Here is a 14,963-nt window from a genome sequence, read left to right as displayed (position 1 = left end):
ATTCCCCCTGCCGTGCCCGTCGCTGCATCGTCACCGCTCCAGACAAGGCCTCAAGCAGAAGCCGCGGCCGCGACCCCTGTGACGTCACGCGCCTCAACCCTGAGCGCGGCAAAGCAGGAAACACCACCGGCCTGGTCGCAAGGTCTAGTACCCCCGGGCGCTGCAGTACCCACAGCGCCCTCTACCTCCACTGAGCCACCGGCCTGGTCGCTGGGCCAAGTAACCCCGGGCGCCGCCGTCTTCACGGTGCCCTTTACGTTCAGGGTGCCCCAAGCCTGGTCGCAAGGCCTAGTGAACCCGGGCGCCGCTACCACCACCGCGCCCTCAACGTCCACCGTGCCGCACCTGGGTGAAGACTTGTTTGCCCAGCACACGTGCCCGGATGGGCAGCCCTTTGTGTGGCCGCCGGAGTTCCACCATCCCCGACTCCGGAAAGAAAGACCCCTAGATGAGCCCCTGATTCCGGTTCCGAAGCCCGTTAAGATCACCCCACTCTCGTTGGAGGAAGCGCAGTTTGCGTGGGACTCCACCGGAGGAGACCTCATGGGATTCACCCAAGAGACTCGGGCAGCCGCAGCTGAGCGTGCGGAGTGCTGCCGGCAGCAGTTAGAGGTCTTCGACCGGGAGCGAAGAGAGAGGCGGGTCCGAGAGCAGCGGCTGCAGGAACAGAGTGCAGAGCAGAAGAGCCGGACCAGGAGGAACCCCCGTGCAGCCCACGGTCCCCGTGCCACCGGGACTGTAATTAAATTCCAACTGCAGCACGGTTGGGGTTTCATCAGGGATCATCACACCCCCGGCGACGTCTTTGTCACCCGCAGAGACGTGGAGTCCCATCTGCCGGAGGGACACAGAGGTCGTGACCTATATGTAGGGGACGAGGTCACGTTCACCCGGCACAAGTGTGCCAAAGGACCCTACGCTCTCCATGTACACCGGCTGACGGAGGAGGAGCTACGGTGTGAAGAGGAGCAAGAGGACCCGGACGGGTCTGAAGGAGGAGCAGGAGTACGCCGTCATTAAAGTACGGTAAAGAGACTGTACATAGTTACCCGTCAGGGTATATGCCATGCTGCTAAGTTAAAATATAGTCCCCGTTGGGACCAGTGAACTGTTCCAGTGTGTCCCATCTCCCCACAGGCTGAGGACTGTGAGCAGCCATCTTCCCTTTTCCCCACTGGTCGAGGACTGAGAGCGGCCACCTTCCCTTGTATATAGTTGCGCTTTCTAAGGCGCCCCCTACCGGTTTTATAGGAAACCGTTGTTTTACTACAAGAGACTGTCGCACTTTACCCGGTCACAAGTTGCACCGTGGCCGGAGGAACAAAAATGTTTATATGAAAACGTTTTATGCTGATAATATATGAAGTTTTATATGTTAATGTTTTAAAAAAAAAAAAAAAAAGTATGTTTATGGATGTTTTTGTTTTCTTACAGCCCGAGGACGTGCTGTGATTTACCAGGGGGGAATGTAGCACCCTGAGGACTCGGCTGCTACAGGGGTATTACACCTCAAGCCAGAGGTGTGGTATTCCACTCCCGGGTAAGGATGGAGTGTGGAACTGAGCCCAGATAGCTGCATGCACTACATACATCCCATTTCCGGGGGACAGATCGACGGTACTCCCACCAAAATATGTGCAGGTACGATAGTGTCTGTCCCTGGCTGGAGTGGGAGGGGGGTGGAACATCCCAGTAGTGTAGGGGCAGATAGGGGGAGCAGTCTGGGTAAAGATAGGAGCTCATTGGCTGCTGGTCACCTGAGCTCACACATAGAGGTAGTATATAAGGTGGGCACCATCTTAGATCAGGGTCAGTCTGTCAGAGTCAGAGGAGCAGAGCAGAGAAGCTCAGCCAGAAGGGCTGACAGGGAGTTGTGGTTCCGGCTGGGCCCAGCTCCAAGGCCAAGTCTGAGAGAGAGAGAGGAGTCAGAAGGACCCAGAGAGAAGGAGAAGGAACCACAAGACCCCAGAATACAAGCAGCAGGGTGAAGGGTTGGCACCCAGGGTACCGGATCCCAAGCTGGTGGAGGCCACTAATCCTCAGCCAGAGACCGGAGGTTGTGGGCAGGATCTGCCACGACCCTCACTAAATCCACTCGGAAGGCATACCAAGTATAGGGTCAGGGAACCCAGAAGAGGTGTACCCACCAAGAGACCCGAGGGAGCCGGACATAAGTGGATCCCTAGTGAGAACGGCCAGAAGAGAGGGAAAGTCAGACAGGAGCTCAGGACCACGCTCCAGAATTACTTGGGGGTTTGCCGAGTCCAGGACCTGGTGGACGCAGCACGGCTCGGGTGGTCGCTTCAGGCCAGAGTGACCATAAGAACACCCGTAAGTAAAAACCCCTGAACTGCACAGCCCGGCTCTGAGTCTTCTTGCTGATTCATCCTGCACCTTCACAACCACCATCCTCTACATCTGACCCCCTGAGGCTATACCCCTCCCGTTGGGGGTTATACTATCACAGCTGCACACACACCACCAGCCTCAGTGGACCCTTCTGCAGCGGCGGCCTTTTGACCGCAAATCAACGGGTGGCGTAGTCGACACTAAGGACCTTTACCAACATCTGTAAAGACTGCCACACACTGAGTTTGACACCCTGGGCACGGACTGGGTCGCCGCCACTCGGAGACTACAACCCCCATCTGATCCGGCTCCGGGTAATTCCCAAACAGCACTGGCCCAGGGGGCGCGTCAATTACACGCAGAGGGATCTATTATATAGAGTCATTACAAGCAGAGGGATCTATTATATAGAGTCATTACACGCAGAGGGATCTATTATATAGAGTCATTACACGCAGAGGGATCTATTATATAGAGTCATTAGATGCAGAGGGATCTATTATATAGAGTCATTACATGCAGAGGGATCTATTATATAGAGTCATTACACGCAGAGGGATCTATTATATAGAGTCATTACACGCAGAGGGATCTATTATATAGAGTCATTACACGCAGAGGGATCTATTATATAGAGTCATTACACGCAGAGGGATCTATTATATAGAGTCATTACACGCAGAGGGATCTATTATATAGAGTCATTACACGCAGAGGGATCTATTATATAGAGTCATTACATGCAGAGGGATCTATTATATAGAGTCATTACACGCAGAGGGATCTATTATATAGAGTCATTACACGCAGAGGGATCTATTATATAGAGTCATTACACGCAGAGGGATCTATTATATAGAGTCATTACACGCAGAGGGATCTATTATATAGAGTCATTCCACACAGAGTGATCTATTATATAGAGTCATTACACACAGAGCGATCTATTATATAGAGTCATTACACAGAGGGATCTATTATATAGAGTCATTCCACACAGAGCGATCTATTATATAGATTCATTACACACAGAGGGATCTATTATATAGAGTCATTACACAGAGGGATCTATTATATAGAGTCATTACACACAGAGGGATCTATTATATAGAGTCATTACACACAGAGGGATCTATTATATAGAGTCATTACACAGAGGGATCTATTATATAGAGTCATTACACACAGGGATCTATTATATAGAGTCATTACACACAGAGGGATCTATTATATAGAGTCATTACACGCAGAGGGATCTATTATATAGAGTCATTACACGCAGAGGGATCTATTATATAGAGTCATTACACGCAGAGGGATCTATTATATAGAGTCATTACACACAGAGGGATCTATTATATAGTGTCATTACACACAGAGGGATCTATTATATAGAGTCATTACACACAGAGGGATCTATTTCACGTGTTTATTTCTGTTAATGTTGATGATTATGGCTTACAGCCAATGAAAACACAAAAGTCATTATCTCAGTAAATTAGAATACTTTATAACAACAGCTTGAAAAATGATTTTAAAATCCGAAATGTCTGTTCAGTAAATGCCTCAATACTTGGTCGGCTCCTTTTGCATCAATTACTGCATCAATGCGGCAATGTGGCATGGAGGGATCAGCCTGTGGCATGGAGGGATCAGCCTGTGGCATGGAGGGATCAGCCTGTTGCATGGAGGGATCAGCCTGTGGCATGGAGGCGATCAGCCTGTGGCATGGAGTGATCAGCCTGTGGCATGGAGGGATCAGCCTGTGGCTGCTGAGGGGTGAGGGAAGCCCAGGTGGCTTTGATAGCAGCCTTCAGCTCGTCTGCATTGTGGGGTCTGGGGTCTCATCTTCCTCTTGACGATACCCCATAGATTCTCTATAATAGATCCTCTATGGGGTTAAGGTCGGGCGAGTTTGCTGCCCATCAAGCACAGTGATACTGTTGTGTGTAAACCAGGTATTGGTACTTTTGGCCGTGTGGACAGGGGCCAAGTCCTGCTGGAGAATGACATTCCCATCTCCATTAAGCTTGTCGGCAGAGGGAAGCATGAAGGGCTGTGAAATGTTCTGGTAGACGGCTGCGCTGACTTTGGTCTTGATAAAACACAGTGGACCTCCACCAGCAGATGACATGGCCCCCAAACCATCACTGATTGTGGAGACTTCACACTAGACCTCCAGCAGCTTGGATTGTGGCCTCTCCACTCTTCCTCCAGACTCTGGGACTTTGTGGAGTGTGTCAATGACTGCTTTCTGGACATCTGTCAAGTCAGCAGTCTTCCCCATGATTGTGGAGCCTACTGAAACAGACTAAGGGACCTTTTTAAATGCTTAGGAAGCCTTTGCAGGTGTTTTTTGTTAATTATCCTAATTTACTGAGATAATGACTTTTGTGTTTTCATTGGCTGTAAGCCATAACCATCAACATTAACAGAAATAAACACTTGAAATAGATCACTCTGTGTGTAATGACTCTATAATAGATCCCTCTGTGTGTAATGACTCTATATAATAGATCCCTCTGTGTGTAATGACTCTATATAATAGATCACTCTGTGTGTAATGACTCTATATAATAGATCCCTCTGTGTGTAATGACTCTATATAATAGATCCCTCTGTGTGTAATGACTCTATATAACAGATCGCTCTGTGTGTAATGACTCTATATAATAGATCCCTCTGCGTGTAATGACGCTATATAATAGATCCCTCTGTGTGTAATGACTCTATATAATAGATCCCTCTGTGTGTAATGACTCTATAGAATAGATCCCTCTGTGTGTAATGACTCTATAATAGATCCCTCTGTGTGTAATGACTCTATATAATAGATCCCTCTGTGTGTAATGACTATATAATAGATCACTCTGTGTGTAATGACTCTATATAATAGATCCCTCTGTGTGTAATGACTCTATATAATAGATCCCTCTGTGTGTAATGACTCTATATAACAGATCGCTCTGTGTGTAATGACTCTATATAATAGATCCCTCTGCGTGTAATGACGCTATATAATAGATCCCTCTGTGTGTAATGACTCTATATAATAGATCACTCTGTGTGTAATGACTCTATATAATAGATCACTCTGTGTGTAATGACTCTATATAATAGATCCCTCTATGTGTAATGACGCTATATAATAGATCCCTCTGCGTGTAATGACTCTATATAATAGATCCCTGTGCGTGTAATGATGCTATATAATAGATCCCTCTGCGTGTAATGACTCTATATAATAGATCCCTCTGTGTGTAATGACTGTATATAATTGATCCCTCTGCATGTAATGACTCTATATAATAGATCCCTCTGTGTGTAATGACTCTATATAATAGATCCCTCTGTGTGTAATGATTCTATATAATAGATCCCTCTGTGTGTAATGACTCTATATAATAGATCCCTCTGTGTGTAATGACTCTATATAATAGATCCCTCTATATAATAGATCCCTCTGTGTGTAATGACTCTATATAATAGATCCCTCTGTGTGTAATGACTCTATATAATAGATCACTCTGTGTGTAATGACTCTATATAATAGATCCCTCTGTGTGTAATGACTCTATATAATAGATCCCTCTGCGTGTAATGACTCTATATAATAGATCCCTCTGTGTGTAATGACTCTATATAATAGATCCCTCTGCGTGTAATGACTCTATATAATAGATCCCTCTGCGTGTAATGACTCTATATAATAGATCCCTCTGTGTGTAATGACTCTATATAATAGATCCCTCTGCGTGTAATGACTCTATATAATAGATCCCTCTGTGTGTAATGATTTTATATAATAGATCCCTCTGTGTGTAATGACTCTATATAATAGATCACTCTGTGTGTAATGATTTTATATAATAGATCCCTCTGTGTGTAATGACTCTATATAATAGATCACTCTGTGTGTAATGACTCTATATAATAGATCCCTCTATATAATAGATCCCTCTGTGTGTAATGACTCTATATAATAGATTCCTCTGTGTGTAATGACTCTATATAATAGATCCCTCTGTGTGTAATGACTCTATATAATAGATCCCTCTGTGTGTAATGACTCTATATAATAGATCCCTCTGTGTGTAATGACTCTATATAATAGATCTCTCTGTGTGTAATGACTCTATATAATAGATCCCTCTGTGTGTAATGACTCTATATAATAGATCCCTCTGTGTGTAATGACTCTATATAATTGATCGCTCTGTGTGTAATGACTCTATATAATAGATCACTCTGTGTGTAATGACTCTATATAAAAGATCCCTCTGTGTGTAATGACTCTATATAATAGATCCCTCTGTGTGTAATGACTCTATATAATAGATCACTCTGTGTGTAATGACTCTATATAATAGATCCCTCTGTGTGTAATGACTCTATATAATAGATCCCTCTGTGTGTAATGACTCTATATAATAGATCCCTCTGTGTGTAATGACTCTATATAATAGATCCCTCTGTGTGTAATGACTCTATATAATAGATCACTCTGTGTGTAATGACTCTATATAATAGATCACTCTGTGTGTAATGACTCTATATAATAGATACCTCTGTGTGTAATGACTCTATATAATAGATCCCTCTGTGTGTAATGACTCTATATAATAGATCCCTCTGTGTGTAATGACTCTATATAATAGATCCCTCTGTGTGTAATGACTCTATATAATAGATCCCTCTGTGTGTAATGACTCTATATAATAGATCCCTCTGTGTGTAATGACGCTATATAATAGATCCCTCTGTGTGTAATGACTCTATATAATAGATCCCTCTGTGTGTAATGACTCTATATAATAGATCCCTCTGTGTGTAATGCCTCTATATAATAGATCCCTCTGTGTGTAATGACTCTATGTAATAGATCCCTGTGCGTGTAATGACGCTATATAATAGATCCCTCTGTGTGTAATGACTCTATATAATAGATCACTCTGTGTGTAATGACTCTATATAATAGATCACTCTGTGTGTAATGACTCTATATAATAGATCCCTCTATGTGTAATGATGCTATATAATAGATCCCTCTGCGTGTAATGACTCTATATAATAGATCCCTGTGCGTGTAATGATGCTATATAATAGATCCCTCTGTGTGTAATGACTGTATATAATTGATCCCTCTGCATGTAATGACTCTATATAATAGATCCCTCTGTGTGTAATGACTCTATATAATAGATCCCTCTTGTGATGAACCTGTAGCCGCCATCTTGGTAATGATAAATCATATCCAGGGATGGCCACACTTCAGCAGCCCCCACCGTTGGGACCTTCTGTTAAAACGTCAACTAGATAGTTTCCCCCCATCCAGGCTCCTGTAAGATAAGAAGCCTACTTAACACTTGAATGCTAGGAGCTTCAAAGACTTCGAGAGGAAACACAGCCAGCAGGGGGGGGTGCTTCGTCTATCTGTACCTGACCATTTGTCCCATAGGACTAGTTTCTTTGTCTGTCACAAGCATGGAGGCATAAGATATAGAAACATGAATAGTACACGCATGTTGCGTGGGATGGGCCAATAAAAAAATATCACGGCGTCCCGGAGCCATTGCGCACACAAGCCTCCGCGGTAGACGTTTGTACGTGCTCTGGAAGCCAAGATATAGCGCGGAGCCATTCCTGAGGACCGTATGGTATCATAATTGATATCAAAAGGTCGGTTACGGCGGCCCGAATCCATGGGAACCCCTGGGGGTATCATGAGACCATCCCAGAAGAAGTTATTGGGTTCCATAGAATTTGGGCTTCTGATCGAAGTTAGACCTGAGGGTGGAGACTGAGCCAGCTGACCTCACCAGCAGTGGGCGGGACGGGGCAGGTAAGATAGCAGGACAGACAAGAGACAAGTCAGTTTTTGACCCAAGAGTGGGGTGCTGAACATCTGAGCACCAGCTGAGGCCACCAAGGGGAGGAGCAGTTTGACCATGCGGTGGTAGGCCTCAGCCTGTAACAAAGAACCGTGCCTGCGACCGCAGAATCCTCTCCCTGCGTCACAAGAAAATCAAGAAACCGGTAACTGATATGCTGTGGTGATTCTGTGTGTTGTATTCCATTGTTGTATAGTTTAGCCTGACCTTATACCTGTGTATATTTAGTTGTATATCGTGTATCTAGTGTATTATTATAATCAATTACCTCAAGTAATTGTGGGCCTGCCTTTTATTCTGCATAACGAACGCACGTCCGTGTGAGCTCGGCTCAAGCCAAAAACGCTACCCAGGGTTGGTTCCTGACCCGATATAGGCCCATTCACGGACTGGGCGTATATCTAAAATAGGGACTGGTGGCAGCATACCAACTGGGGATTGGGGAAGGCTGGTAGTGACGGTCGGAGGTTCAGATATATATATTCCTGGCGCGGCCAAGGAAGATATATATACCGCCCTCACTACAGAGGGCCCCGATACCCAGTAGGTTACAGGACAGTCTCCCTGGCGACCGCTTATCCTAGGTGCAGTTCCTTGACTGACCTGAGGCTAAGAGGGCGCTAGCGAGTTGTGCTGTGTAGGGACGTTACGGTTTAGTGACGTTGAAGGGATAACACACTACCGTGTTCCCTGCGCTGGTTGCAGCTTCCTGGCACTACTTTCTCTAGGTGCAGTACCTTGACTGACCTGAGAGGTAAGGGGGCGCCAGAGAGCTGCACCCACCGGCCGGCTTTCATCACATTGGTGGCAGAGCGGTGGGATTGCAGAATAATAGTGTTGTGGGACCCCTACTCCCAGGCACTAAAGACTGCCAGTGGTAACTTCCACTGCTGGAGTCTTAAGGTCAGCCCAACGTTAGACGGTCAGGCTAAAAGTATAACAAGGTGTGTGCAAACTCAGGGTTGCAGCGGTGTCGGTTACCAAGATGGCAGACGGCACCAGGAGCAAGACCCTGCAGGAGGCTAATGCTACGGTCCGTGTGGCAGGAGGGGAGGACATTGTTACTCATGGCGAGGAGGAGTCCAGCCCGGGCACCTCAGGGAGCCAGTCCCCAGTATACGGTCCCGCAGTGGGCTGCCCACCACCTACCCAGCCCAGCCTGTCCAGATCACAAGCCCTTTTACAAGCGGCTATGGCAAGTCTCCAGTCTCATGGCGATGCCGTCTACAAAACCCTCCTGGCAGCATCAGAGAAGGCAGCGGAGGAGGAGCGCGAAGCTGCAGAGCGCCGGGAGGCTGCGGAGCGTGAAGCTGCAGAGCGCCGGGAGGCTGCGGAGCGTGCAGAGCGAGCTGCGGAGCGCCAGCACCAACTGGACCTGGCCCAGCGGGGGCTTCCGCTAGAGCAACCAACCCATCAGGAGACCAAGTCGTCCAAAGTCCGAGCTGAGGACTTCCCTCTACTGGAGAAGGATGGGGACCTGGACTCCTTTCTGGTGGCATTTGAACGGACCTGTCTTCAGCACCATCTGGCCCGGGATCAGTGGGCCAGATACCTGACCCCCCGTTTGAGGGGTAAGTCCCTGGATGCCTTGGGGGACTTACCTGCCGGGGAGGTACAGAACTACGACTGCATCAAGCGGGCCCTGATCCGGCAGTACAACCTCACTCCCGAGTCGTACCGCCAGAAGTTCCGGAGCCTGCTGCGTGGCCCCAAGGACACCTGGACCGATCATATGCGGGCGCTGTTGAGAGCCGCAGAGCACTGGACCTCGGGTCTAGCGCTTACTACCCGCCAGGAGGTCCAGGAACTGTTCGTCACGGAGCAGTTTTTGTGGAACTGCCCAGAGGACCTCCGACAGTTCCTCCGTGACCGAAAACCAACAGGGGCTTCTGCTACAGCCGCCCTGGCAGACGAGTATGCCAATAACAGGGCGCCTGAGCTGAAGAAGTCTGCCAGCAGCACCTGGAGAGGGGGTAAGCCCAGTCATGCCCCTGTTTCCCCGGCCCCTAGAACACAAGGGGTGTATCCCCCTGTTGCCCTCTCCAGGCAAGGACCAGACGTAAGACGTTGTCATCTATGCAACAAACCAGGACACTTTAGGGCTGAGTGTCCCCAGCGCCAAAAGACCCCATCCCAGTCCCAGAGAGCGCCCAATGTTTTGTGTGTGGGAGGGGGTGGTGGTAGGTCCCTGGACAACATCCAACCCGTCACCATAGGCCGTTCTGCGGTCATGGGACTGCGGGACACGGGCGCTGAACGAACACTGGTACGGCCTGAGGTGGTGTCCCCCCAGGACTTGGTACCAGGAAAGACTCTTTCCGTCTCCGGGGTTGGAGGCGTGGAGCCGGCACTTCCCGTTGCCATGGTGTATTTGGACTGGGGTGCCGGAAGGGGGATGCGGGAGGTGGGAGTAACGCCAAATATTCCCGCAAATGTTTTATTAGGGACCGACTTGGGGCGTCTAGTATCGCAGTATGTACCCTCTGAACCCCCAAGTTCGGCCCCCCAAGAGTGTATTGATTTGTCTGCTGCTAATGCCAACCATGTTGTATGTAGTGTGTGTCCTGCTGAGGAGGAGGGAGTGAAACCTGAGGGTAACACCTGCACAGACACAACACAAACAGGGTTAGTGAAAGCAGGTGGGGAGTGTGGGGATGCCCGCAGAGGTGCTCAGCCGGCGTGCCGTGACCTCTTGTCCTCCGGTGAGGGAGGGGGCGGGCAGGATTCTGTAGAGGGAAGCTCAGGGATGGAGAGGGGGGCAGCTACCGGCAGTGTAGGGCTCCCAGGGGTATCCAGGCTGCTGAGTATAGGCCCACTGCAGGGGGAGGAACAGGCCATGGGAGGTGGGGGTGTCCCAAGAGAGGAGCCGCCAGGTAAGACCCCAGGGCAGGAGTTCCCCACATCCGAGATGTCCAAAGGCCTAGGAAGCCTGCCTGATCGGGCGGCTTGGGCAGAAACAGAGGGGAAGCAGGCACTACCCACGGTCACAGCGGTCATAGCCGCTGTCACCAGGAGTGGGAGCGCCGGAGCCCAAGGAGCCTTGCAGAGGTCCGACGGCTTCCCCACTTCTGACCAAGTGTCTGCCGGGTCAGACAGCGGCCAGGTGACATGCCCGGAGGGGCTGACGGAGGATGTGGCAGTTTCGTCGATTCTGGCCACATCAAGTCAGGAATTTCAGGCTGCGTTGGAAGCAGACGACAGCCTGAAAGCTCTCAAGGAACAGGCGGCACAGCCTCCCATGGAGTCAGACTGCGAGCGGGTGGTCTGGGACCAGGGACGGCTGTACCGGGTAACGGTCCAGCAGGGTTCACCGGAGGCGTGGCCCAGGGACCGACAGTTAGTGGTACCCTATCCGTTCAGGGCGGAATTGTTGCGGATCGCACACGAGATTCCGATGGCCGGACACCTAGGGATCGCTAAAACCAAGGCCAGGATAGCTCAGCATTTCTACTGGCCTGGGATGGGAGCCGCGGTGGGTGCCTACTGCCGTTCGTGTGACACCTGTCAGAGGGTGGGGAAGGCAGGGCCGCGCCCCAAAGCCCCACTGGTAACTCTGCCAATCATCGAAGAGCCTTTCTCGAGGGTCGCTGTGGATCTTATTGGACCTCTGTCCACTCCCAGCCACTCCGGGAAATGCTTCATACTCACGGTAGTGGACTATGCCACCCGGTACCCGGAAGCGGTAGCTTTGTCGTCCATTCGGGCCGACAAGGTGGCTACCGCCTTACTGGAGATCTTCTCCAGAGTGGGTTTCCCCCAAGAAATGCTCACCGACCGAGGGACCCAGTTCATGTCGCGGCTGATGGAGTCCCTCTGTAAGCAAATGCAGGTGCAACATCTGGTGGCCAGCCCGTATCACCCACAGACTAATGGCCTGTGTGAGCGGTTCAATGGCACCTTAAAGCAGATGCTTAAGATGTTGGTCGACTCCCACGGGAGAGACTGGGAGCGTTACCTCCCACACCTCCTATTTGCTTACCGGGAGGTTCCGCAGGCCTCAACGGGGTTCTCCCCCTTTGAGCTCCTGTACGGGCGACGGGTACGGGGCCCCCTGGCTCTGGTGAAGGAAGCATGGGAAGGGGATTTGGCCACCCCCGAGGTGTCGGTCACCGAGTATGTCGTGCGCCACCGGGACAGGATGATGGCCTTGGCAAAGCTGGTGCAGGACAATATGGCCCAGGCCCAGGCCGACCAGAAGCGGTGGTACGACCAGAATGCTTGTGAGAGGACCTACCAGGTGGGTCAAAAGGTGTGGGTACTGGTCCCCGTACCACAGAACAAGCTTCAGGCAGCCTGGGAAGGTCCCTACTTCGTGCACCAGAAACTCAATGCCGTCACCTATCTGGTCACCCTGGATCACGCCCGTGGAAGGAGGAAGGCCTTCCACGTGAACATGATGAAGGCTCATCATGAGCGGGAAGCGACTGCCCACCCAGTGTGCCACCTTCCCGAGGAAGGAGAGGTAGAAACCCTCCTGGATCTGCTCACCCAAGCCAAGGCGGGTGGGTCCATCGAGGATGTGGGGGTTGGCCACCAGCTCACGGAGGACCAACGGTCCCAGCTGGGGACCACCCTGCACCCCTTCCGGGGGCTGTTCAGCAGCCTGCCCGGAAGGACTGAGATGGCTGTCCACGACGTGGACACTGGCGATCACCCGCCGATCCGGCGTTCAGCATATCGGGTCTCTTTCGAGGTGCAGGGAAACATGCGCCAAGAGATAGACGAGATGCTGAAGCTGGGGGTGATCCAGGCATCCAGCAGCGCGTGGGCCTCGCCTGTAGTCCTCGTACCAAAGAAGGACCGAACTACACGGTTCTGCGTGGACTACCGGGGGCTCAACGCTGTAACGGCCACCGATGCGTTCCCCATACCACGCATCGATGACCTGCTCGATCGGATGGCCGGGGCTAAGTACCTGACCATCATGGATCTGAGCCGGGGGTACTGGCAGATTCCTCTGACCCCCGCGGCAAGGGAACGCTCTGCCTTTATCACCCCTTTTGGACTGTACGAGTCCACCGTGATGCCATTCGGCATGAAGAATGCCCCTGCCACTTTTCAGCGGATGGTCAATACGCTGCTTGAGGGACTTGAAGGGTACGCGGCTGCGTACTTGGACGATATTGCAGTCTTCAGTCCCACTTGGGAGGATCACCTAGAGCACCTGCGGCAGGTGCTCGGTCGGATCCACCGGGCAGGCTTGACCATCAAGCCGGAAAAGTGCCAGCTGGGCATGAGTGAGGTCCTCTACCTGGGTCACCGGGTAGGCGGGGGGGTTCTGAAGCCAGAACCGGGGAAAGTGGATGCCATCGCATCCTGGCCCACTCCTAGGACCAAAAAGCAGGTGATGTCCTTCTTGGGGACCGCCGGGTACTATAGGAGGTTCGTCCCACACTATAGCACCCTGGCCAAGCCCCTGACGGACCTCACCAAGAAGAAGCTGCCCGTCGCAGTCGACTGGACAGTCGCCTGCGAGACAGCTTTCGGGACACTCAAGGCCGCCCTAAGTAGCTCCCCTGTACTGCAAGCTGCCGACTTCGACCGGCCGTTTGTGGTACAGACCGACGCCAGTGACTTTGGCCTCGGTGCTGTGCTAAGTCAGGTCAACACGACAGGCCAGGAACATCCTGTCTTGTACCTGAGCAGGAAGCTACTGCCCCGGGAGGTGGCTTACTCCACGGTGGAAAAAGAATGCCTGGCAATTGTATGGGCCCTGCAGCGTCTGCAGCCCTACTTGTACGGGAGCCATTTCACCGTGGAGACGGACCACAACCCCCTCAGCTGGTTACACACGGTCTCTGGGTCGAATGGCAGGTTGCTACGCTGGAGCCTCGCTCTCCAGCAGTACCACTTCTCCATTCGCCACAGAAGAGGCCGTGACCACGGTAACGCTGACGGGTTATCCCGGCAAGGGGAGGGTGCAGAAGGACGCACGGGGGAACACAGGAATGTGCTACCCCCTCGCGCCCTCGTATAGGGGGAGGTGTGATGAACCTGTAGCCGCCATCTTGGTAATGATAAATCATATCCAGGGATGGCCACACTTCAGCAGCCCCCACCGTTGGGACCTTCTGTTAAAACGTCAACTAGATAGTTTCCCCCCATCCAGGCTCCTGTAAGATAAGAAGCCTACTTAACACTTGAATGCTAGGAGCTTCAAAGACTTCGAGAGGAAACACAGCCAGCAGGGGGGGGTGCTTCGTCTATCTGTACCTGACCATTTGTCCCATAGGACTAGTTTCTTTGTCTGTCACAAGCATGGAGGCATAAGATATAGAAACATGAATAGTACACGCATGTTGCGTGGGATGGGCCAATAAAAAAATATCACGGCGTCCCGGAGCCATTGCGCACACAAGCCTCCGCGGTAGACGTTTGTACGTGCTCTGGAAGCCAAGATATAGCGCGGAGCCATTCCTGAGGACCGTATGGTATCATAATTGATATCAAAAGGTCGGTTACGGCGGCCCGAATCCATGGGAACCCCTGGGGGTATCATGAGACCATCCCAGAAGAAGTTATTGGGTTCCATAGAATTTGGGCTTCTGATCGAAGTTAGACCTGAGGGTGGAGACTGAGCCAGCTGACCTCACCAGCAGTGGGCGGGACGGGGCAGGTAAGATAGCAGGACAGACAAGAGACAAGTCAGTTTTTGACCCAAGAGTGGGGTGCTGAACATCTGAGCACCAGCTGAGGCCACCAAGGGGAGGAGCAGTTTGACCA

This window comes from Phyllobates terribilis, unplaced genomic scaffold, assembly GCF_046119375.1.
Source record: "Phyllobates terribilis strain yellow unplaced genomic scaffold, ASM4611937v1 Scaffold_12__6_contigs__length_324123572, whole genome shotgun sequence".
NCBI lineage: Eukaryota > Metazoa > Chordata > Amphibia > Anura > Dendrobatidae > Phyllobates > Phyllobates terribilis.
This window is presented reverse-complemented; position numbering follows the sequence as displayed.